Source organism: Tenrec ecaudatus, unplaced genomic scaffold, assembly GCF_050624435.1.
Source record: "Tenrec ecaudatus isolate mTenEca1 unplaced genomic scaffold, mTenEca1.hap1 Scaffold_548, whole genome shotgun sequence".
NCBI classification, from domain to species: Eukaryota; Metazoa; Chordata; class Mammalia; order Afrosoricida; family Tenrecidae; genus Tenrec; species Tenrec ecaudatus.
In genome coordinates this window covers 872,263-897,635 of record NW_027459459.1, presented here as the reverse complement: position 1 = coordinate 897,635, position 25,373 = coordinate 872,263, and the positions used below count along the sequence as shown (strand labels likewise).

At 41.4% G+C, this 25,373-nt stretch overlaps 1 protein-coding gene across 8 annotated transcripts in view; it reads left to right on the top strand.

Moving 5' to 3' along the window:
* Positions 1 to 25,373, top strand: part of LOC142436717 (thyrotropin-releasing hormone-degrading ectoenzyme-like) — a 425,143-nt gene that overhangs the window by 13,052 nt on the left and 386,718 nt on the right. The gene's annotated exons all lie outside the window — the stretch shown is intronic.

Sequence of the window (25,373 nt, the reverse complement as noted above, 5' to 3'; positions counted from 1 at the left end):
TCGCTTTCTGGGGACATACTTTAGCTCACAGAATAGGCCCTTCTAAATGCTGTTTCTGGTTCATTTTCTCTCTCTTACGGTGGCATTCTTCCTCTGTTCCTCGATGCAGACAGTGAACTATGACTGCCCATATTTTCAGGCTTTACATATTGCTGTGCACACTCCAAGAGAGGAAGTGACCTTTATAAAGTCCCCAATTAATAACAAGAGTATTGATTGCCTGTGTTTGAACTACTGATCATCCATGGTTGCTAGGTCTGGAAAGTACACATGTGAAGGGAGATTTTCAGAACATGATATCTTTTCCTGCATCCTTGCAAACGGGAGTGGGTGTTTCAAGAAATACATTTCTAAAGAAGGACTTCAGGAAGAAAACGCAAGTCCTAAAGCTTGCATTTTACATATTTTCACTTTGGATTGACTACAACAGAAACCATAAACCAAATATGCAGTGGTAGTGTGTATACAATACACCCCCTGGAAAGTGTACACTTGCACATTCACACACGAATGTAAGGCACATTTCTTTTTTATGTTTATATATATACATATATATATGCACACATTTTAATCATTTTATTGGGGGCTCGTACAACTCTTCACAATCCATGCATCCATCCATTGTGTCAAGCACATTTTTATATTTGTTGCCATCATCATTCTCAAAACATTTGCTGTCTGCTTGAGCCCTTGGTATCAGCTCATTATTTGTTTCCCTCCCTCTCCACTCCCTCCTACCTCACGAACCCTTGATAATTTGTAAATTATTATTATTTTGTCTTATCTTACACTGTCCGACGTCTCCCTTTATCCACGTTTCTGTTGTCCATCCCCCAGGGAGGAGGTTGCGTGTGATATGTTTATATTTTTAAATGATCTGTAAGGCACATTTCTGATGGCCAGTTTTAGTGAAGAAATAATGTGTACATTTTTAAAAATTGAATTATTCTGTGTTATTTCCCATTGGAAGCAGAACTTAGGTCTTATTTTAATAAGAGAAATAGGTTAGTATATGGTTAGGCTTATTTTTCAGTTGTCATAGAAAAAAAAATCTATGTTTGATTACAAAAGTCTCTCTGTCATTAGCCTTTCTGTTTTGATTATATTGCACATGTAACAATGACCGCAGAGAGAAAAAGAAAGCAAACAGTAAGAAATGTGTTAGCTTGCAGCCTGTCTTGGAATGTAAGCAGAGACTTCCTGACAAACCCAGAAAGAGTTAGTCATCTTCCGAGATCCTCTTAAAGTACGTGGAGCATGCATTTTTCCACAGATGTACAGCTGTCCATCGGCTGTATGGCTGGCCTCTTTGGAGCGCCAAAGTCTGCACACTTTGAGGCAGGCTCCTTTGCTTACCCAGGTTTGTAGGTTCGGTTGTTCGTAGTGTATAAAAAATGGTAGGTACTTAGGGAGAGTCCACTTGGTGTTTGAATGGGGGAGTTCCTTTCAGAGAGGTCCCAATTTCAGGAGCTTCTAACTGTTTGGGGTAGTTAATATGTAGGACAGATACTTTCATTATTATTGCCTCTAAGGAATTTTCCAGGAAGATGTAGGTGAAATGAGATTCCAGAGAGAATACTGAGGAGACTGTCAAATGGAAAAATGGAACCAGCAAAGTCTAGACACTGAAGACGTCACTATCAAGAAGCATAAATCATCTTTGTTTTCTTTTTAGGAAAGGACTCTGTGTGGTCCTGTGGGGTGGGTCACTACCTTGCTGCCAACTATAAGGCTGGTAGTTCAAACCCACCAGCTGCTCTGCAGGAGAAACACGAGGGTACTGCTATCTAAAGATTTCCAGTCTCAGAAACTACGCAGGGTTGCTGTCTGTCAGAGCTCACCAGATGGCAATACGTTTGGGTTTGGTTCTTTTTGAGCATCGTCTCTAAGAATTGTTGACAGGCTGGTCATGCCAAATAGGCACTGAGCTGGCAGGCAGAGATCTGTGAGGTGGGTGCCTGCCTTGGGTCATCATCAGTAACTTGCCTCGGATGTGCGGGAGATGTGCCGAGTCAGGGTTAGCGCTCCAAGTGAGATCAGCATTGCTATCAACAGGTGAGATGACAAGGCCAGGGTTACTGGGTCCAGGAATTAGAGAATATAAAAAGAACACACATACTATGAAAACCTCAGTATATTTCACGGATGTGGTGAGAAAAGGACAGGTTCTGTGATGGATAGAATGTCTAATGGAGAAATGGTTCCAGCTATTGCTGACTCTGTCTTCCAGCCACCATTTCGCTGTCTGTCTGTCATTCTGTGGTGGCTTGTGTATGGCTGTGATGTGGAAGCTGTGCCACTGACATCTCAGATACCAGCAGGGTAACTCGGTGTGAACAAGTTTCAGGAGAGCATCCAGACTGAGAATGGACTCTGAAGGACTAGTCTGTCGTCCACTTCAGAGCGATTAGCCTCTGGAAAGACTATGGATAGCAGAAAACATTGTCAGTTACTAAAAACCCAAGTAACAGAAGCAAATCAAAAGCAAAAGATTATGCTGGAAGATAAGCCCCTCACATTGGAAGTAAAACTATTACTTGTGAAGAACTGCCTTCTCAGAGTAGAGGGGACCATCAGGCCTGGATGAAGTAAAGCCTGCAGGCCCTTCGTTTTCTGATGGGGCATTTCACTCAAAACAGGAAGAAGGCGTTGCGAATGTAAATGAGTACTTGGAACGTGGTTTGTACAAAGAATGCATCTAGGAAAATTGGAAGTCATTAAAAGTGAAAAGCACAAAAGATTGATATTCTAGGCACTGTTCAGCTGAAATAGTCTGATATTGGCTGTTTTGAATCAGAAAATTATGTATTTTATTTCCCACCAGCAAAATCGAAAGGAAAGGAAGGCATTGCTTTCATCATCCAAAGGAACATCAAGATATAGCGTGCAGTGCAGTGCTGTCTGTGATAGGACTCTATCGATCCACATTCACACAAATCCCACCAATACCACTATTTTTCAAATTTATGCACCAACCTCAAAAGGTAGTGATGAATAAATTAAAGAATGCAATCCAGATGCAATGGCAATTAATGGTAATTAGAATGGAAAAGTTGGAAAGAGAGGAAGGATTAGTAGTTGGAAAATATAGTCTTGGTGATAGAACTAAACTGGAGATCGCATGATAGAATTTTGCAAGACTTGTTAATAGAAAATAACTTCTTTTCAACACACAAAAGGTTGAAGACATGTAGACTTCTCTAGATGAAATACACAGAAATCAAGTTGACTACATCTGTGGATAGATGTGGAAAGAGACAATGGCAAAGTTGATTGACTATCAGCAGCTAAACCAGGCCAGAGGCTGATTGTGGAACAGATCATCAATTGCTCATATTTAAGTTTAGGTTGAAGCAGAAGAAAATTGAAAGAAGTCCCCCCAAGTCAAAGTATGACCTTGAGTATATTGCAGCTGAATTTTGAGAATATCCCAACAGATTTGACGCTGTGCCCCCTTAATTGCAGAAGACCAGATGAGCAGTGGAATGGCATCAAGAAAAATCTATAAAGAAACAAAACGTCATTAAAAAGCTAAGAAGGAAAAAAAAATCAAAGTGGATGTCTGGAGAGACATACAAATTTGCTCTATTTGTAGAGTAACTAAAGCAAATGGAAGAAATGAAGAAGTATAATAACTAAATAGAATTTTTCAGGGGACAACTTGAGAAGAAAATATAAAATATGAAATCCGAAAAGAAAGACACCCTCAGCATATCTTAGACTGAAATAACTAAAGAAAAATTCAAGCCTCAACTTGTCATATTGAAAGATTCCATTGACAAAATACAGCACGTTACAGGAAGCATCAAAAGAAGATGGAAATAATATGCAGAATCCTTTACCAAAAATAACTCGTCAATAGTGAATCATGTCAAGAGGTAGTATATAAGCAAGAACCAGTGGTACTGAAGGAAGAAGTTTAAGCTACACAGAAAGCACTGAAAGACTTCAGGAATTGATGGAGTACCAATTGGAATGTTTCAACAAGCTGATGAAGAACAGGAAGCACTTAGTCCTTTATGCTGAGAATTTTGGAAGACAGCTTCTTGGCAAACTAACTGGAATCAATCCATCTTTCTACCCATTCTTAAGAACTGAGACCCAACAGAATGTGAAAATTATACAGCAATAAAATTGATATCACCTACATGTGAAATTTTGTTGAAGATCATTCAACAGTGTTGCAGCAGGACATTGACAGAGAGTTCCAGAAATTCCAGGAATTCCATAAGTTCTGTCTGGAATTCTGTCAGGAATTCTGGAAATTCTGTCAAGAGGATTTAGCGCCAGGGTTATCATTGCTGATGTCAATGGATCTTGCCTGAAATCAGAAAACACCACAAAGATGTTTACTTGTGTTTTGTTGACTGTGCAAAAGTGTTTGGCTGTGTGGATCATAGCACATGGGACCACGAACAGGGGCACACTGCATGCTTTGACATCAAGAAAGTTGTGCCCCAAGGTTGTATCCTCCCATCGTACCTTTTCAGTCTGCATGCCAAGGAGAAGAACGGAGACGCTGAGGAAGAATGCGGTATCACCATTGGAGGAAGGCTTGTTAGCGACTTGTGACTTGCAGATGACACACACCTTGCTGGCTGAAAGGGAGGGGAACCTGAAGCACTTGCTGATGAAGATCATGGATTGTCCCCTTCAGTCTGGATCACAACTCGATGTAAAGACAACCGAAACCCTCCCACTGGAGCAATAGGCAACATCCTGATAAGTAGAGGAAAGATCGAATTGTCAAGGATTTCATGTTGGTCGACTCCGCAATCGATGTTTATGGAAGCAGCCAGCAAAATGCATTGTGGTCAGTAACTCTGCTGCACGAGACCTCTTTAAATTGGTGAAAAGCAAAGATGATACTCTGGTGACGAAGGTGCTCCAGAACCAAGCATTGGGATTTTTAATCGACTTCTATGCATGTGAAAATTGGACATTGAAAAAGGAAAACTGAAGAAGAATCTGTGCATTTGAATTGTGGTGTTGTCAAGGAATATTTAAAATACCATGAGCTTCCAAAGGAACAGATAGATTTGTTTTGGAAGAATTACAGCCAGAATGCCCCTTAGAGGCAAGGACGGAGAGAAGTCCCATACTTTGGACGTGCTGTCAGGAGAGCTCAGTTCTTGGAAAGGTGCCCCATGCTTGTTTGAGTGGAGGGGCAGGTGGACGGACACAGTGGCTGCAACAGTAGGTGTAGACACACGAGCAACTGTGAGGTCGGCACAGGACTGGGCAGTGTTGTTTCGTTGTACGCACGGTCACGATGGATCAAGACTGATTGGAACATCAGTGTAAACAGTAACGTGACTTCAAAAGTATCCCTTATCCTTGAAGGGGTAGGAAAATGTATTCATGCATAGCATAGTTAAAATGATTTAGATAATGGGAGAGCTGTATTTATAAGACATTTTCAGATAGCAGTCACGGGTCACCTAATGCTTAACAACTCATCTTTCTGAGAGAAATACCCAGCACACTCTTGTGCCTATTTGCAAGTTTTATTAACCCAGAAATAGAGAGAGAGGAGATGCAGATTTTCAAACTTGGGGATTCACAAGACATACAGAGCCAGTTGTCTAGAGGACAAGATTTCTAGTACAACATATTAGTGTTGTAGAAATAATTAGTCCTAATGTCAAGAACGATAAAGAGGGAAGCCAACCTTCAGTGGGAGCCTATAGGGACATAAGTGAAAAATGGATTGGGTGGGATTGAAGAATATAAGTCAACATGAGACTAAACTGTAGTTTCATGAAATAGAGAGATGAAGTGGATAAGGTAGGAAGATTGTTATAGAGAGTTTTCTAGGTAAGGTAAGCAGATTTCTAAGTAAGCTGGAGGGATTTTAAGTTCTACTGAAAATTGGGTGAATTGGGGCAATGAAGATAAGAGTTCTGGAGTGTACATGGAGAGGTCAGATTAGAACAGACAGTATTATTGAGAAGGGATTGATAAGAAATCTGTAAGCTAGACTTCAGCTCCTTGAAGAAATGCACGGCCAGGGGGCTGGCGCAGAAAGGATTTGTGAATGCCGTGAACTCCATCCAATAAGAGAGAAGGTTTTCCATGAAGTAGAAGAGGAATAGCATAAAGCAGCAATTGAGGGAGCTGGGAATGTGCCCACCCCTGTCTGTCTTTGAGGGTAGGTGAACAAGCTGTTTTCAGTGGGCACAGAAAGGAAGAGGAGTCAGAGGATGAGAACTGTCGGAATGGTAGACTAGAGGGACATATTTGCAGAACAGGGGAGGAGTAAGCAGGCAACATTTCGTTAATGGAGGCGCTGACACAAGCATCAAGCCCCAAGGTTTCCATCGGGATATCGGTGTAATGGAGTGTGCCTCCGCAAATCGCCATCCCCTGGTGGCGGGCCTCGGCTGATGGTGGCTTCAGTGATGAACGATAATGGGTTTTGTTATATAATCCACAATTTATCAACAGCCTTAAGGCTTAGAAGCATATATATTGAGGAGCAGAATAGAAACTAAGGGAAAGAGCTTGAATTGAAAATCAAACGTACAAAACAGAAGAGTTCAATTAGTGTAGAGCATTCATGTTTATGGTGTGTTTAGATATGATAACGCGATAACGCGTGTGCTAGATTGTATAGCGCACAACCAGGTTATTCTCCTTCCTTGTACAAACTGGGAAATGATCCTGGGGGTCTTCCAGCAGGATTTCAGGTGTTTACAGAGGGGACCATCAGTTCCCTTGTCTTCTAGTGTAGTCTCGGCATATCTAGACTAAAGAATAGTTTGTGTCCTCCCTCTCACTCACTGCCATCCAGTTGAGTCCAACTCCTAGCGACTCTTTGGGACAGAGTCAGATAGCTCCTGTGGGTTTCCGAGACTGTAAATCTTCATGGGAGTAGAAAGCTGCATTATTCTCCTCGCTTGAATCCTGATCAGTTTTAAAAAAGAGTCTTGGTTGCCCACTGTTAGGTACTCGGCTACATACTAACATGGTCAGCAATTTGAACCCACCAATTACTCTGGGGTGGAAAATGTGCCCCTCTGCTTCTTTTTTTGTATTTTATTTTATTTTATTAAAAAACATTTTATTAGGGGCTCATACAACTCTTATCACAATCCATACATATACATACATCAATTGTATAAAACACATCTGTACATTCTTTGCCCTAATCATTTTCTTTTTTAATTTTTTTTAAATTTTAACAATTTATTAGGGGCTCATACAATTCTTATCACAGTTCATGCATATACATACATCAATTTTATAAAGCACATCTGTACAGTCCCTGCCCTAATCATTTTTTTCTCCTCTTTTCTCTTTTTACATTTTATTAGGGACCCATACAACTCTTATCACCATCCATACATATACATACATCAATTGTATAAAGCACATCCATACATTCCCTGCCCCAATCATTCTCAAAGCATTTGCTCTCCACTTAAGCCCCTTGTATCAGGTCCTATTTTTTTTCCCCTCCCTCCCTTTTCCCCCCTCCCTCATGTGCCCTTGGTAATTTATACCTCGTTATTTTGTCATATCTTGCCCTATCCGGGCAGCGCGACTGTGTCTTGTTGGGTACATGCTGGCTAGATCAGGAAATAATGATTTAATGGCAATCGCGTGCTCATCTAAATGTGAGGGGTACCAAAGCTGGAACGGCGCTGGGCAGAGGGCAGCTCGTGTAGTCTGCATTGTTCCTGCTAGGAGAGCATGGAGCAACTCGCTCTGAGCGAGTTTACCCAGTGGTGTCCCCTGGGAAGGCTCTCTTTGGTTACAGTGAATTTTTTCTTAAAAGCAATTTAGCTCAAACCTCGGATTTTTTTTTTTTTTGTGACGGTTGATTTAAGAGAACAGTGTACGGCTGTGAAATTTTGTTTCCTGCTTGGGAAAAATGACACAGAAGCTGTTCTGATGTTGAGCACAGCTCATAAGGACAGTGTTATGGGAAATACTCAAGTGTATGAGTTGTTTTCTCATTTCAAAAAAAAGATGAAATGTCAGTTGATGACAAACCTCATTCTGGATGTCTGTCAACTTCCTGAATGGATGAAAATGTTGACTGCTAGTGCATTGGGAGTTCATTTCACCAGATCAGACTGTTAATCAAGCTTTCTATTTAGAGGTCTGAAAAGATTGCATAGCAGGGTGCAACAGAAAAGGCCTGATTTGTGGCAGAAGGGGACCGGTTTTGCCACTATGCCAATGCTCCTACTTACAGAGCTATCTCAATGTGCCAGTTTTGGGCAACAAAACAGCATGTCTGTCTTGTCCCGTGCCCCTTATTCACCGGGCCTCACTCTGTGCAACTCCTTTTTCTTTCTGCAAATGAAGAGGGACATGAAAGGACAGCAATTTGCTGATGTAGGAAGGTGAAGAAGATAATCAAGGAGGTGCTGTCAGCCATCCAAACAGATGAGCTTGAAAAATGTTTCCAAGAATGGAATTGCAGATTTGGCCAATGTATTAAGTGTAATGGAGAATACTTAGAATGTGATAAGGTTGTTTTGTAAAAAAATTAAATACCTAGCTTTGAAAACAAAATTCACTTTTTCAGAGTACCTCCTCATAGACTTGATTTTCTTTCCTTTGCAGTTGCGTTTATTTTCCTAATTTCAGATTTATTTTTCTTCTTTTTTACCTTTAAGTTCTTTAAGATTTTCGCTTTAAAGGATTGTTTGGCCACGTCTTTTTTCACCCCTGCCTGGGATGGGTGGACTGTGGAGCTCAGCAAGACATGCAGTTGCCAGGAGTTGGTCTCCACTTCACGGCAGCGGGTTGAGACAGGTAGAGAGAAGGGTGTGAGGAGAGATGAGGTTGATTATTTCTGCACGGTCGGGATTGCAAAGGGATTTGTAGGTCATATAAGGAGTTTGGATTTTATCTTTAAGCAGAGAGGAACCATTAAAAGGCTGTGCCGAGAGGCATTCAGATCATATCTGGAGCTTTCTGGAGAAGCACAGGAATAATAGACAATGTCTTATCACCTTTGCCCACATACTTGCAATAGTTCATTTTCTCCATTCTTACTGACCAGTATCTGTTTTCCTATTTGGTTAAGGCTACTAGATTAATCTAGTTTAAGGCTCAAGAAAAAGATTTATTGGCCTTGTGGACTTTCATGTCAAAGCTGACATGAAAACAAAGCCAAAGTTTTGCATCTGATCTCAGACACAAATTGTGTTACAGAGAAAATTTTCTGGTAAGTATCCTATAAAGTGTATGATGAGGCAAAGTCATAGTCTAAAGTTCAATATTACCTAGGTTCAAAAGATTCCTAGAGGATTGGATATTAATTTTTAGGAAGACTTACAAGTATATTTGGTGGAAGGTTGTTTAATATTTCTGGGTCTGGAATTTCCAAGGGGAGAAAAGAGAAAAACCATTTGCTGAAAGATCAAGGAATTATCTTCCTGGAAGGCCTTTCTATTTCAGCAGATAAACAAAGCTGCACATTCAGTGTGGAAGAAGCCATCAGAAGTACTGACAGTTCTGCCTGTCCTCAGCCGTTGCCACTTACTAATGTTTCTGCATGTCCTTATCAGACCAGATGGCAGGCTGGAAACTTACTGGCTCTGTGAGATGCTGCTGTTCTCTGATTAGATTTAATTTAGGGAGGAACTGGCCAGTGTTTGAAACTAATCATTATTCATGTGTACTGTTGACATTAAAATAAAATTATATATTGCTGACCCTATATATTAAAACCACAGAGAGCTATTAATTTATTCACAAACATAAGTTGAACAACTATAACGAATGATGAACTGAGATATTTGGAATACTTTAGCTTAATTAAGCATATTAAAAAGAGAACAGCTTGGGAAGAATTCATAAGCTGTTCACATAAATATAGGAATTTGAATGATAAGAAATGGAATAATTTTGATTAACCTTAATCAGTTGACTAGCAGACACCAGTGTCTTCTCTGAGTGTACTATGTGTAGACCAGCAGGACAATATAGATTTTATGTTTATTGGATCAGGAAGTAGTTGAAGACACGATAGGCACGCTGCCACTCATGGGGCTTTCTTTACAAGGCACGTAGAAAGGTAAAGTCAGTAGACTGCTAGATGATGAAGAACAGAGAAGAAAGTCAATGAGTGCGGTATGATTACTGAAGAGTCTTGAAGCCTGGGAAGTGAGTGAACATGAGGTGTTAGAAAGCGAGTCAGAGAATGGTGTTTGAGAAGAAGAAAGGGTCAGGAAAGGGAGGAAGGATCATAAGGCTTTCCTCAGAGGGTGAACAGGTTGTGTCAGGACCTGCGTTATCTCTGTTTGCTGGACGAGGACAGTAAGACGCTGAGAGAGTGGTGAGGGTACTTGGTCCTGGTTACGTGGTCCATAAGTGGCAGGGGTGAGGTTCCGGCCCAGGTAGTTGAGCTCCAAGGTGTGTACTTTTGACTATGCTGAAGAAGTTGCAGAATGGAGACTCAGAAAATAAAGTTGAGTACGTAGAGGAGCCAAAAACACACTTTTATATTGAAGTGGGAGGAAATGATCATCATAGAAGAAAAAAGATAAATACTTAAAAAATGTTATTTTTTATCTAAGTAGAGTGTCAAATAATATGGAGAAACTAAAGTCTGTAGTCCTGAAAGCCCATGGCCGAGTGAAGGCAAATTCATTGAATGCCTGTATACCTTTTTAACATGGCAATGAATTATTTTTAACACACTTTAATTTAAGTGAAAATTAACATAGCAAAATAATCTCCTAATCATTAATTCATACACACATTGTTCTGTGACATTAATTGAAATCTCCTAATTTCCCCTTGGGTACTCCTTTCCATTGATCTGGCTTTTCTGTTCCATCCTTCTTTGCCCCATTAGTCTCAATATAGAGCATGCTCTTCATGGCTGTTATTTATTTTATAGCCCCGTATTGAGTTTCAAGTTGGAAGATTGCCTTCGGGCAGTGGTTCTCAACCTTCTTAATGCTGGGGCCCTTTAATACAGTTCCTCATGTTGTGGGGAACCCCAACCATAAAACTTATTTTCATTGCTACTTCATAACTATAACCATAGCTGTAATTTTGCTACTGTCGTGAATTGTACAACCCCTGTGAAAGGGTCGTTAGACCCCCCAAAGGGGTCGGGACCCACAGGTTGAGAACCACTGTCTTAGGGAACTAGCCTTGCGGTGTCTTCCAATACCTTTCAGAGCAGTAAGCTGGTATTTTCTATTTTTGTTTTTGAATTTGCCCTACTTTTTAATCATTTTAATCAGGGTCATCTTCCGTGCTCCTAGTCAGCGCCAACTGTGGTGGCTGGGCACCACCTGGTTCTCTGGTCGCACATTATGGCTCATGTGGGCCGTGCGTCCTTTGGACTGGACTACTAATTGCTTCCTTGAGTCTTCAGTTTTCGTCTTCTTTCTAAACTAATTGTGATTAATACACCTATCAAACCAGGCCACAGTTCAATCACATCTAGCAGAATTGTACATTTGCTGCCACGGTCATTTTCCACACAATCTTTTTCTGTATGGACCCCCTTGATAACAGCCTCCCTTTACCTAATCTGTGGCCCCCTCCCCCACAAAACTCATATCCTACTGCTGATGATATAGGTTCATCTGTCCTGGTTTTCATAACCTGAAAAATGAAAAAGACATATACTGCAGCTTCCAGAGGGTGACTGCAATGATACTGCACTCCCAAGATACCCCTGAATATGCACAGTCAGAAACCCAGCCAAACAATACAATCCCCAATGCATACGATTTTGGAGACCAGATCAGGTCCAGCGTGCATCCTAGGGGGAATCTGTTGACAAGTTTTAACTTTTTCAGGCAGGCTTCTGCCTTTGACCTTCTATACTCAACTCACCAATGCCCTCCGTTTAGTGACCACTTTCCTCCTGTCCCTCGATTCTGGATAGAGTCTTATTTCCTGCATAGTTCCACCAATGAATCTCGGGCTCCCATGTCATCCGTAGCGTCTGGCAAACCAGATTCTTGGGCTTTAGGCTCTGAAACTGAGCCCTCCCTTCAATTTGGATTATATGCTTCACAATCCTTTGGTGACTGGTGGTGGTGTGCTTCTTCCATGTGGACTTGGTTGACATCTCACTTAGATCGCTGCTTGTTTGGAGACAAGATTTAAGACCCCAGATGCTATTTTATCTGATAGGTGGCACCATCTAATTTCTTTACCACATTTTGCGATAGCACCCGTCTCCTCCATGTTCCTTTCCTGGAGACGAGTATTGGAGTATTGAGCATGGCCATGATGTACGAACTAATTATTTTTAAGTTGGAACTGGGATTTAGTGTATGCCCAAACCAGTCCTGGATGTATGTTTGTTTGACGTGGTCTTTCAATTTATTCTTACTTTGGAATTAACCCAAATATCATACCACTTAATCTCATCAAGCAGAATTTTACCATTGCTTCCATAATCAGTTCCCAAACATTGGATTTCTCCTGGGTACTCTGACATTATCTCCCTTTTATTGCTATCCCCCTCCCCCACTTTCCTGGGTTTCATTTACCAAAAAAAGGAAAAACTTATTTCACTTCTTCTGAAGGCTAATTCCCTACTCCATAGCACCTGAGGTATGCCCTGCTATGAACAAACAAAAACCAAATATAGCAGAACGATCATCACATATTTGCCAGAACAATATTTGATCTTAGCACAATCTATGAGGCATTGATGTAGCAAGACCTTATTTGTCTACCTGCCAACAATTCTCCAAAATTGATACAGCTGTTTTCTGCTTCCTTGGACACATGTATTTTCCGGTTTAAGTCCACAAGTTCTAGGTGCGTCTGAGGTGGGATTCCTGCAAGGGATCTCTTTGATTCTGCCTCTGGGGCATGCCGTACGACGTAAAGGTCCAGGATTCAGTGTCCCAAGGCCCCGTGACACCCAGCCTGAGTCCCCAGGATACAGCCAGCAGCCTGCGTCAGGGTGACCCATCTGGTGCTCCAGGCTTCTGTGATGGCCAGTCTCAAGCTTTGCAGACTCCAGTAGCTTCTCTTCAAATGAGGATGTAGAAAATTATCTTTATGAGGTATGTTATGCCAATTAACCCAGATGTCCCTCGAGACGACGGTCCTTAACATTCAAACCCAATAGCTCAGTCCTCTGAGGTGTTTGGATAGGTCTAAGACGTTTCCCCAAAAGTGCCCCTATTTGTATACATACGCCCAATTTCCCTAATGATATCTACACGTGCATGCATGTGTACTCTCAGATGCCCTCCCACACTTAGCTAGTATACATGTTAAGAAGGTAACCACTCACAGATGTTTGGTCAATATTACTGTTCTTCCAGAATTGTATATGTTACAGCATTTACATACCCAAGCCAAATTAACTGCCACAGAGCACCCTATTGGACAGGATCTAATTGCCCCATAGAAAGCCTACGGCTGACCTTGGGGCAGCAGCCCGACTTGTACCCATGAAGCCCCTAGAGCCCCATAGCATTTACCACCGTTGTCCTTTCTGCTTACGATGTTCTCAGTGTCTCCCTTTGCCTTGGTCACATTGCGCCGACTTCCTCCATGTTGTATATTGCTTTTTCTTCACCAGAATCATCCTGTTTGCTGTCTAGTAAGTGATTCCCCTTCTTTCCTTGGTAATGATCAAATGATGTTTCTAAATCTGTTCTGGACATTTTATCATGGCAGTCTCATACAATATTTGTACTTTGGAGTTTGACTTATTTCACTCACATTATCTCTTCAAGATTAACCCGTGTTTAGTGGATTCGTCATTATCATTGCAGAATATTCCGTTGTATGTATGTGCCACTGCTTATTTATGTTTCGTCCTCGGTGGGCTCTTTTGTTGTTTCCATCTTTGGTTATTGTGACTGATGCTGCAGGGAACATGGATGTGCTTTTGTCTATTGATGGAATGCCTCTTATTTAGGATCTACATCTAGGAGTTAGATTGCTAACTCTTATGGCATTTCTCGTCCTGGCTTTCGGGGAAGTGTGGATTCCCTTTTTCACAGTGGGTGTGCTGATTTGTGCCCCATCATACTGACAGTGTCTGAAAGTCCCCGTCTCCCCAAACCGCTCCAGCATTTGTTGTTCTGTGTTGCTGTTTTTGTTATTGTTCTCCTTTTCTATCAGTGCTATTCTGACTGGAGTGAGATGATATGTCATTGTAGTTTCAATCTGCATCTTCCTTCTGGCCAGTGATCCTGAGCATCTTCTGATGTTTGCTAGCCACCTGGATGTCTTGTTTGGTGACATGTCTTGTTCACTTTAAAATGGGTTGTCTTTTTGCTTCTTTTGGATTGAAGTGTTCTATTGAAAACATTAGCGATCAGACCATTTTTTCAGATACGTTATTGCCAAAAAATAGTACCCGACCTTAGATTCTCTTTTTATTCTTTTGGGGAAAGTTATTGATGAGCATAAATATTTAATCTTTAGGAGGTTAAAGTTTTCTAGTTTATAGTCTGGTGTTTGTGCATTTTTATTTATGTATGATAGTGTGTAGGTATTACATTTAGGTCTTTGCTCTGTCTTGAGTTTTGGTTTTCTGTGTGATATGAGATACGGGTCCTGTTTCATTATTCTGAAAATAGAAACCCAGCTTTGCCAGCACCATTTAATGAAGAGATGACCTCTTCCCCACTGAATGTAGTTCAGCCTTTGCCAAACATCAGCTGTTCATAGGTGGTTGTGTTTACTTCTGACGTCTCCAGTTTGTTCCATTAGTCTTCTAAAAAAATCACAAGAACACACTGTCACTGCTGTTTACTGTCACGTTGGCTTCAGCTCATGATGCCCCACAGTTCCAGGAAACACTGTGTTAAAGAGGCAGAGACTTCTTAAAAAATGGTCTAACAAGGAAGAATTATTCTGGCACAAGAACTTCGAGGGAAAATTTTCAGTTTCACTTCCTCCTTGAAGCCTTGTGATTTTTCCCATTTTGATTCTTCTCTTTTTATTCATAATTTTTCTCTTCAGGAATGATTCTCATTGGATAGTTATCCCGGTTTATTCATTTTGTAGTTTGAAGATATGCGCTGTTACATGCGATAATATTCCCAGTCCCAGAAATGGTATACAAACTAGCTACTACTCACCGCATGGTCCCTAGCCCAGTGCCATGCCCTCGCTGTCTCTCAGGAGGCATCCAGAGTGCTTAGGAATGGGGCCAGGTACGATTTGAAGGGAAGTCATGTGGACGTGATGAGTGCCTTGATTTCGGTGACAAAGGGGTAAAAAGGGAATCAAAGAGAACTTACAGATTTTAGACCATTTTTCCTGAGAGGATGGCAAATTATTACTGTCCCTGCACTTTAGGTTTATTTTTTTTCCCTTTTGCTTCCCCTGCCTCCCTTATCTCATACTTTTTCTTACTACTCTTGTCTGTGAAGCCTCAGGTAGAGGGCCGGTCAGAATGCGATACTCCTTTCTCTCTCTCTCCACTTCCAATTTAACACAGCGCAATCCTGTCATGCCAGTGAAAGAAAATGAAGAAGTATGGCAGGTTTTCTTTAATATGGAAAACTTATAATATGTGTCTCTGATCAAATGTAAATCTTTCAAATGCCAAGTCAGGCTGAAAGTTAGGTTATTTCCACACATGCCTAGAATTAATGCCGAAGTCTCTCACAGAATTTCATATATGTATATAATATATATATACACATACGCGCGCAAACACACACTAACTGTTCAAAATCAGATTATTTTTCCAGAGTGAGTTTTATTTACATATTTATTCAGTAGTTCATTAGACAATGAAAAATTCTACCAGAAAGGCCTTTATATGAACATAGGAGAAGTGTGTGGTGGAGACAAAGAAACAGAAGATGCAATGTCCAGGCTCAGTATGTGGCTCTGAAAGAGTCCTCTGTAAAATAATCAACTGAGCATACAGTGAGTCTGTTCAGTGCTGTGGGGTTTCTGGGGGCCATGGAGGTTCCAGTGTAGATTGGTGAGAGGCTCGTGGAAATAGCGTTGGCTTTTGGCACAGTGGGGTTGGACTTCAGATTCTACCATGAACCAGCATTGGGTCTCAGACACCAGAAACTCACTCACTGCCATTGAGTATATTTTGACTCAGAGTGGTACTAGAGGACAAAGTAGGACTGCCCGTGTCAGTTTCTGAGACTGTAAATCTTTAGCGAGTTGAAAGCCTCATCTTTCTCTCTTGGAACAGCTGATAGTTTTGAATGACTGACCTTGTGATTTGCAGCCCCAAACCAGGACTAGAACCTTAGTCTTCTCTTACGAAGATGAGGATAACAATAAGTACTCTGTAATGCAGCTGAGAGGCTTAAAGAGAGACCAAGGAAGCGAAGCACCCATCCAAGTGCCTGATATGTAAGGGCTCTTTCTCAATGTGTAGCAACTATACAGACCAGAGTGCGTGTGTGTCTTGTGAGTGAACAGGGTAGAGTTGTGCATGGAATAGGGGAGAAAGTGCACAGGAGGCTCAAATGGGGAGCTTTGTGGGAGCAGGTTTAAAGATGGAGTTTGCAAAAGGGAAGGAGGCATAGATTGAGAGGACAATATACCCAGCATAATGCATCTGTGGATAATGCTGTAAAAATGCATAGTGCTTATTATTCCTATGATAATCAACCTCGTTATTGGAGCAAATGAGCTAAGTTCTGTCATATGTTGGATGATCAGATCTTCTTAGGTTCAAGGCACTTTGTTCTCAGTAATATACTAGAGACGAAGTATTTAAAGAGATGGAGATTTGTAAGAAGTTGAATTAGCAAATGTTGTGTGATACATGCATGTATATCTGTTTTTTAATAGCAGCAGCAGTAAAGGAACAGAAAGGAGAGAAAGAGGAGAATCGTCGTAAAGGCTGCTTATATAGAGTCAGACACCTCAAGGGGTTTGATTTTTGATTTGAAGGTTTAGGGGTCACGATTTCATAGGACATTCAATTAATTGGCTTATCATTGGTTCTGGTACTTCTGTTTTGTCCCTGATTTGTCACAGGGTGCTAAACAGCTTGCAAGCAGGCATCTAAGTGACAATAACTGGTTTCGACGTACCTACCATGGGAACTCTGATGCTGGAGTGGGCTAAGAATTGGGCTGATAATCACAGCGTGGGGCTCACAGCCACTAGTGACTTCAAGACAGGAAAAGTAGGCTTTCTTCCCATCCCAAAGGCTTACAGCCTCGGAGGCCCACAGGGGCTACTCTGTTCTGCAGTATAGACTCGCTATGGGTTGGAATTGACTTGGTGGCCATGGGGTTCATGAAGAACAACAGAGGAAGAAGGAGAGTCAGGATTAGGAGGAAGAAATGGAATGCGCCCTGGGATAACATTTCAACTTTACATGAAAAGAATTGTTTCCGAATCCTTCTTCAGTCCAGGCCTCAGTGTAGCTTAATTAATGTGGAATAACTGCCGCGAGCACTTCACTCTGTCAGCGAACTATGTAGACAGGTCCAATAGCTCATCACACCTTGAGATGTGGCATGGGAAGCTTCGGGAACAGTGAAAGGCAGGCTGAACGTGGTTGTGCAACCTGAAGAATATAGTCAGTGTCACTGAATTGTAATTTTTAACTGTGGAAGTGGCATGTAAGGATACGTAAAAAAGTAATGCTACAAAATCATAGAAACCTCTATTAAACCTTTACAAAATGCGAAGCTATTGCTTCCTGACATATCTTCTGTCTACATCTATACTTCCAAAGGCAGTGTTTGTACCTATCTCGCCTGCCCTGAGGAAGGGGCATTCCTTTGCCCTCTTGGATTTAGACCATGTCAATGATAATTTTGGCATCCGCAAGGGATACAAATTGGGTTTCTTTCAAATGTTCTGTGAGTTTTCAGGACAAAGGGAAGTGTGAGGCCCAGGACCGAGGTTGTGGGGTGAATGGGCTAGGATTTCCCGAATAGCTGCTCTTAGGACCGAGCAGGTGTATTTTGATGGGAAAATTCTTGGCACAACTTTCCTGGCCCTTTCTCACCTATACGGTTTTCATTTTTCTCCCCCCCCCCCAGTAAACTCTAATTAATTGTGCATTTTTCTTTGAGAAAACCTATGAAGATTATCCCACTGGGATCCTTACAAACAGTGGCTGTAACTTTCGGAGCTGGCTTTGTTGTCTGGAGTTTAATTGGCCCGGCAGATCCTGTGGGGCGCCGCTGTCTTGCAGCGCCCCACCTTCTATTCCCTTTCCTTTATGAAGGCGCCCTGATCAGACCAGCACAAGGACATTGCTGACAGGGTTTGTCCGTACCCATCCACGGATCCAAGGACATGCTTACATACATTTTGTTTGGAATAAACCCATGCGCAAATGAACGGAAACGGTAGTATCAATACTTTTTGACATACAGTTAGCTGTTTTACCGTGTTTATTTTCAACAACAAAAATAAAGCAGGTAAATGATTGCATTAGTCATGCACAGGTGCCTGTGACAAGTAGCCGTATGTAAAGCAGAGTGATATCCTGCTAGTTGTCCGGCTGTCCTGAAAGAAGGGGTGGGGGTGGGGGGCTGTACAGCAAGTTCGAAAGCTGGAAAAGAGATTGTCTGCACTGTTGGGGCTGTACAAAAATAAATCATTTATTCACCAAATAATGGCTAATACTTATGTTTCATTAATCAAATAATACCTAGTGTTTGCTTTATTGATTATTATGCATCAGTTATCTCATTTCATCTTCATAACAATTAGGAAGAAATTTCTGTCACATTATTTTACAATATTTTATGGAGGAGGGCACAGAAGCTCCGGGAGATTGGAGTGATGTTCCCATTGCCACGTGACTCTAACTTGTGGGGCTGAGACTCCAGCTGGGATGGTCTGCAGAGTCCCTTCTGCTCCTTCTGCCCTCCCCCACGGGTTGCGGTAGGAGGTCTGCAAGGCAGGCGCAGCGGGAAGCAGGGCAAGCCCTTTCTGTCTGTCTGCATGGAGTTAATTCCGAGGCAGAGATGAAATTCTCTGAGCATTCTAACTCCAGCTGTCGAGGGGAGGGACCCTTAAGCACTCTTTGGAACACAGTTTCTCCATCTCAGGACCATGCTCATGTTGACCTGACTGATTCTGTGGTTGCTGTTGTGATGGCCTGTCCGGCGCGTTACCGGCTGTGGATCAGCATTTCCTTGCCCACTAGATGCCAGCAGCGCCAGCAGCTGTGATAATCAGCAGTGTATTCAGAGATGGCCACATGTGCCGGGAGGACCCTCCCGAGTCTAGAAAAATGCGTTGGCTCTTGGTGAATTTAAATTGCAAAAGTGTGGAGGTGTGCAGCCAGCCTATATTTGGAGGTGACAGAGGGCTTGGCGAGACTCACCTTACTCCTTGGTAATCTTCTTTGTCTGCAGAAAAACTTGAACTCAAATGGCGCTGCAGGCAGGACATCTGGACTACAGCGCGAGAGACTTAAGGGCTTGGCGTAACCAATTGAGTGATTAAAAGGGAAAGGTTTTCAGATTTTCATTGGATAGTTATTTTAAATGAAGAGAAAATACAAGTAAAAGGAAGTGAGAAGTAAACATTTTATGAGCGAAACCCGTGAGAGTTGGGACTCAACACTACTGCTTTGCTTTTTCCAAGTCTCACAAGTATTTTCCTTTTACAGGGAAAAATCTTAGGACCTTTCTGTCACTTGTTTGAGCGGAAGGAGCCCTGGTACTGTAGTGGTTATGCATTGGGCCACTAATCGCAAGGTCAGCAGCTTGAAACCACCAGTTGCTCTGTGGCAGAAAGACAGGGCTTTCTACTCCTGTAAAAAATTACAGTCTCAGAAACTCAGCTAACTGCAAGGTCAGCAGTTTGAAACCAGTTGCTGGGGAGGAAAGAGTTAGTCTCAGCCTTGGAAACTCACAGGGGCAGCTCTGCCCTCTCCTGTAGGGTTGCTAGGAGTCAGCATCGACTGCACGCCTGTAAGCTTTTCTTTTGTCTTATTTTAATGGAAAAGATTTGAGTTTCCCTTTTCTGACAGGCTTCTACCGTACACGAATCTGGCTTTTGTCATTTTCAGAGTACCCTGGTTTGCTTCTGGGGGTTGCTGGTGTATTTTGGAATAGTCTGAACTTGCATTTAACAATGTTTTTAATGCATGATTGATTAGCCTTCGGTCCTCCTTATGTTTTAGTAGCCCTACAGTGGTGGTCATATATATATATCAGAATAAACTGAGGACATTTTTCTCTCAAATTCATACGTATAGATGCAGCTCCAAACCTGCTGCGTTGGAGTCTTTAGATGCAGGAGAGCATATGCTTTGACAGCATACAAGGGGGCTCCAGAAATTCATGGGAAATGTAATGAAAATAACGTAATTTTATTTTTGGAACAAAACTAAAAAGAAAAGTATGACCAGGCTTACTAGTCAGATAGCGACTGATGGAACATATGAGCCGATGACCCTTGGTAACCCTCAGGTGTGGACATGAATTCACTCTCACGCTTAATGTTGAGCTAGAACCATAGGGGGAGCAGTCACACTAGAGAGGGAGAAGACCCGACACTCAGGGCTCAGGGGCAGTGTGTGCGAAGAACACGGCTCAGCGGGTGAGAGAAGCAGGACACAGGGAAGTCTGGAGGAGGCGGGAGAAGCAGGATGCATTGTGAAGTTTGCAGCATGGTTTGTGGAGTAGAGGACTGATCTGCCCAGTAACCTTCTACTCAATTCACTAAGAAGGTTCAAAAGATAACAGAAGTTTTAGGACTGAACTTTTTGAAGCTTCCTTTGAGTTAGAAAGCTCTGAAGCACACTCTGATTGAGAGGCATCGACAGTCCAGTCTTTTTTCCCTGCCTCTTGGTCTGCAGTGACCTATTGTGACCAAAGGACTATCCCCCAATTCACAAAGAGCAGTTCTGTTTAATTCTTATTGTCTAGAACTTCTCTGTCATATCGAAGTTCAAGGGATGTTGGGAAATGTAAATTGTAGTTAGGAAGGTCACATGTCCAGCTAAAAATGAGGGGTTCTACGGCTCAGTAACAAAAGAGAACAGACATTGATGGACTGTTAGCAGTCCTTAGCACATTCAATTATTATAATAGGGGGTAATTTATTGAGCACTGAACGGGTGCCAGGAAGAGGCAAAGCCACTACATGATGTCCCTGCTTTGAGCATCCTTGTTTTATAGATGAGGAAATGGAATCTTCAAGGCCTGAACAACTTGTTTATGGGGACATAGTTGCTGAATATTGTGCTGAAATGCTAAAACAGTTTCTCTCTATTCTATCGGCATTTGCGACGAGGCTATTGAATTCTATCACTTACCTCAGTTGCCCAGGACAATTTAGTTACAGTGTTTAGAGTCTTTAGATTTATATGTAAAGCCAATTTGGCCTCTGTTGGTAACAGGAGTATCAATAAGCCTTTATGTTTAAGATTTTATTAGAACCATAGTACTATTTATTTTGAATTTACTATCTTTTATTTTTAGAGAAAAAACTAAGATGCTTTATTGTAATTTGGCTTCCAGTTTACAGAGAAATTTGGATTTTCCTTCCATAGTTCATATACCTTTTGGTGCATGACATTGACTGCAATGTGTACAGTGTAACAACACCCTTTCCACACCCTTCTTAGGTTTACTCTTTCCATTTGTCCTTCTTTACTATCCCTTTCTGTCTACTGAGCTTTACGCTGGTAAACATGCTACCTGTGCTCAGGGAAACATTCATGCCAAGACACATGGAGATCTCCCGGAGATGCCATGTCTACAGATATTGAAGGGAGGTAAGAACTTCATCCTAGGGCTGACACCCTGAATTTGGACTTTTAGTTTCTAAACTAGGAGAGAATACATTCTTGTTTCCTCGAACCAGTCAGTCATAGTATTTCTGTTAAAGCAAAATTAGACAACTAAATCTAATGTCCTAATTTAATGTTTTTCAGGAAGAATGAGGAGGATTTTGACACTCCCATGTTTATGTATTTTCTGAGACTACATTGAATGACAGTACTCATTCATTTTTCTATCTGTTTTTGATTTCGTGTCAGAAAGTCATCATGGACTAAGAATAGTACCTGTATAAGTCACAGGATAGTAACCCTTTCTTAGAAATCTGCATAATACTACCATTTTAAAATCAGTGATTTTACAGGGCAGAAACCATGTAAGATAAAATTCTAGTACTAAACTGTAAAGCTGACTTTTGCCCTAGTTTCTTATTTATTTTAGATTTACATTTCAGCTGTTGTAGACATGAACGCAAGCGTTCTTCTCTGTGTTTTTGTCAGTCATTTATTCATCACACAATCATGCTCACTTGACAAATACCCCCTTTTGAATCTTAGCACGTGCCAGCCACTTCTCCTGGCACTGGGGACACAGCGGTGAAATAAACAGATAAAACTTCACAGACCTTACATGTCTTCTGGTCGAGGAAGATTGACAAAACAGAAAATACATGGTAAGTTCAATGGTGATGTGTGCTGAGAAGAAAAACAATGCCATTTAAAATAGGGTGGTTATCACAATGAACTGTGAATGAACGCTTGAACAAAGGTTTCATGAACTGCAGGTGTGAGCCTTCGGATAGCTGAGGTGAGAGGATTCCAGGCAGAGGGACAGCATATGCACAGGGCTCAGACAGAACGCTGCCTGGAGTTCTTCAGGTGCTACAAGAAAGCATTGACGCAAAGGAAAGGATGATTTGGGGGATTGCGTGTGCTGTGGAGAGGCCCTTGTAGGTTTACTGCAAGGACTTCCTATTCAGCCTGCAGGAGATGGGAATTCTCAGGCTTTTAGAAAAACAAAGGAGGGACCCACCAGGTTTACATTTGAAAGGGCCTCTCTATGAGGACTTTGAAAAGTTCAAGGACAAATTGAGTTGAAAAGTAATAAAAAATTTCCATGAGCTTTTTGGAACCCCTCCTATAGGGGGGCAAAACATAGAAGCTGAGTGGTCTTCTAAGTGATTTTTGCAGCCTCTGATAGCAGAACTTAGACAGGCGGCGGAATTTAAAACTTGTCTATATAAGATATTGCGTGTGGTTTGTAAGAAAATTTGAGAATGCAAGGTTCTAAGGTTTGTTTTGTACTTAAAAGATATTTAGAAATGACAAAATAACGATGTATAAATTACCAAGGGCACATGAGGGAGGGGGGAGAGGGGTGAGAGGGGAAAAAAAAAGAGGACCTGATGCAAAGGGCTTAAGTGGAGAGCAAATGCTTTGAGAATGATTGGGGCAGGGAATGTATGGATGTGCTTTATACAATTGATGTATGTATACGTATGGATTGTGATAAAAGTTGTATGAGTCCCTAATAAAATGTAAAAAAAGAAAAGAGGAGAAAAAAATGACCAGGGCAAAGAATGTACAGATGTGCTTTATACAATTGATGTATGTATATGTATGGACTGTGATAAGAGTTGTATGAGCCCCTAATAAATTGTTAAAAAAAAAAGATATTTAGAATGTGGGGATACATAGGAAACAGCTGAGCTAGTTGTTCATTGTCAGAGAGCACAGGTCTAAACAAGCTCAACTGAATTAACATTGGGATCATTTAGTCTGTAAGTGGACAGTACTAAATTACTCTGCTCAACCCAGTAATTAATTGAACAGTTGAGAATTAATTTTACAGATTGCATATTGTATGCACACCCACAACAGAGTATTTATTAATAAAATCAGATTCTTTATCGCCTACGTAGTCATTTTGTCATGCTTTCAATTCTATATGGTGTCGACTCTGAGATTTAACAATAACTATCTGAAGGTATTAACAGAATCAAGGCTGATTCTACTAATTCTGTTTTTTGCTTTCGTTCCTGAAGATCTTCATCACTGTGGAGAGAAAGCTGGTTAAGAATATGGTTAGGCTCTCGGAGCAGGGCAATTCCCACTCCCCCTTCTAGTACTGGCTGCAATACGCTGACGGTCGTTTTCCTCCATGCACATGCCAGTGAATGGAAGGACAGATTGCGCGTGGTCCAGCATTTGTCAATGATTTCTTCAGACAATTGGTATTTGAGAAAGATCATGTCATCAGTAAACTGACAAACTACTTGTTTAGATTAGTGGCTGTGTATGGCATACAGGATGATTTTAAAGCTTGACATTTTCTGGAACTGATTCTGCTATAATTACATATTAGCCGTGTTACTTAACTATGTTAAATAAATAATTTCATTTCATCTAACACATTTTTATGCATGTCAGGCAAAATAAGATTACATATCTAAAATGCCTGGAATAGAGAAGCTGCTTTGTCTTCAGTTCTTTGCTATCACTGGGGTGTATTGTCAAAAAGCAGCAGCCACTGTCCAGGTTATCTTAGTAGCTGTTGCAGTTTTTTAATCAAGTAATTATTTTTAAAAGATTTTTTAAAACATTTTATTAGGGGCTCGTACAACTGTTATCACAATCCATTCATACATCCATTGTATCAAGCACATTTGTACATTTGTTGCCCTCATCATTCTCAAACATTTGCTTTCTACTTGAGCCCTTGGTATCAGCTCCTCTTTTGTTCCCTCTTCCTGCTCCCTCCTCCCTCATGAACCCTTGATAATTTATAATTTTTATTATTTTTTCATATCTTACACTGTCCAACGTCTCCCTTCACCCACTTTTCTGTTTTCCATCCCCCCGGGAGGAGGTTATATGTAGATACTTGTGGTTCCACCTTTCTACTCCACCCTCATCTGTCCTGGATTCCCTGTGTTTCCAGTTCCTATCTGTACCAGTGTACAGTGTACAAATCTGGTCTAGCCGGATTTGTAAGGTAGAATTGGGATCATGATAGTCGGGTAGGGGGAGGGGAGGGAGGAAGCATTTAGAAAGTAGAGGAAAGTTGTGTGTTTCATTGTTGCTACACTGTACCCTGACTGGCTCATCTCCTTCCAACGACCCTTCTGTAAGGGGATGTCCAGTTGCTTACAGATGTGTCTTGGGCCCCCAATCTGTACTTCCTCTCATTCACAATAATTTTATTTTTATTCTTTGATGGCTGATATCTGATTCTTTCAACACCTGTTGATCACACAGGCTGATGTGCTTCTTTCATGTGGCCTTTGTTGCCTCTGAGTTAGATGGCCGCTGTTTACCTTCAAATTAAGACCCCACATGCTGTATCTTTTGATAGCGGGCATCATCAGCTTTCTTTACCACTTTTGCACCCTTTTGTCTTCAGCAATCATATCAGGAAGGTAAACACACAATGATATGATTTTTTGTTCTTTGGTGCCTGATAACGTGATCCCTTCCGCACCTTGTGATCACACAGGCTGGTGTGCTTCTTCCATGTGGGCTTTGTTGTTTCTGAGCTAGATGGCTGCTTGTTTACCTTCTAGTCTTTAAGACCCAAGACCAGACATCCCCAAACTACGGCCCGTGGGGTCACATGTGGTCCACTGAGGACATTTATCCGGCCCACTGGGTGTTTTTGACCGCCCCCCCTCTTTTTTACTTCAAAATAAGATATGTGCAGTATGCATAGGAATATGTTCATAGTTTT